Source organism: Prunus dulcis, chromosome 6, assembly GCF_902201215.1.
Source record: "Prunus dulcis chromosome 6, ALMONDv2, whole genome shotgun sequence".
Classification (NCBI taxonomy): Eukaryota; Viridiplantae; Streptophyta; class Magnoliopsida; order Rosales; family Rosaceae; genus Prunus; species Prunus dulcis.
The window spans coordinates 9,471,032-9,472,413 of record NC_047655.1 but is presented as its reverse complement, the minus strand read 5'-3'; positions in this window follow the sequence as shown (position 1 = coordinate 9,472,413).

The window sequence follows — 1,382 nt, the reverse complement described above, 5'->3', positions numbered from 1 at the left end:
ATTTTAGCGTCGTGTGAATGATATTACCACGTCGACACTTTTTAAATAACGTCGTTAAAGGTCTAAATAGGAATCACTATGTTTTCTGTAATTATAGCATAAGACGTCGGTGGTTAATTTTTGCGTCGTTTGAATTATATTAACACGTCGAAACTTTTCAAATAACGTCGTTAAAGGTCTAAATAGGAATCACTATGTTTTCTGTAATTATAGCATAAGACGTCGGTGGTATAACTACCGTCGTGATAATAACGTCGGTTTATATGTTATTGCGTCGTGTGAAATTTTATAATACGTCGTTTGTATATAAATAACCGTCGTGTGTTTTTTGTATATCTTTGTTTTAGGATGAATTGCAAAAACAAGTCTCGGAAGGCAAAGTCAGAGTAGATGGCAGCAAAGATGTGCTGACCATGGCTTTGGGCCCCAAGCATCCTGGCAGATTGAGAGGAGTAGGTGCTGGGATTTCCCCAAGGCAGTATTTCAATTTACCCAAACCACAGGGGGTTAGCTTTGACGACCGTTTGAAGGAGAGTTTAAGAGTTCTCCTTCAAGAAGAGACTAAAAAGATGGAGGCTAAGGAAAGGGAAGAGGCCTTAAGGATGGAGGCTAGAACAAAACAATTGGTGGAGGCTGAGAGGGAGCATTTCCTTAGTCAGCTTTCCCAATTAATTCCCAATTTTGATCCAAATATTCTTAAACAAAGAATTAGCCAAAGCCCCAAAAATCCAATGTCGTCTGACAAAGCTAGCTGCTCTTGAGGTGATGTGAGATCCCTCCATGTTGAGGATGATACTGCCAAGGATGAAGAGAAGAAAGAAGAAAAAAGAGAAGAAGAGAAGAAAGAAGAAAAAAGAGAAGAAGAGAAGGAAGAAGAAAAGTAGAAAGAAGATGAAGAAAAGCATGACGACAAGGTATGTTCACATAACTTTGCCTTTTTTATTTGTTTTTCAAAATTTCAGACGTCGATATTTTTTTTTAAACCGTTGTTTTTTTACAACTTAGACGGCGTAATTTTCTTTAAGACGTAATAAAATATTCACCAAGACGGATTTTTCACCGTCGTTTAAATTCTTTTCAGACGACGTTTTATTCCTTAAACCGTCGTTTTTATTGAATTACCACGTCATTTTTTTATTTCTTTAAACAGGTTATTGAAGTTGGTGATTATTCAAATATGGAGGCGCCATCTGCTTTGAAAAGCCTTTGTCGTTATGTGGAAACGACACTCCTGCCTGAGGATAAGATCTTGGAATTTAAAATTGATAAGGAGGTGTTTGGGAGTGATCGCGATACCTTCCTCCTGCCTGAAGATATTACACAATTTGCAGGCATGGAAGAAATTGGAGCTACTGTGGTGGCTGTATATATGAGGTTTGTAA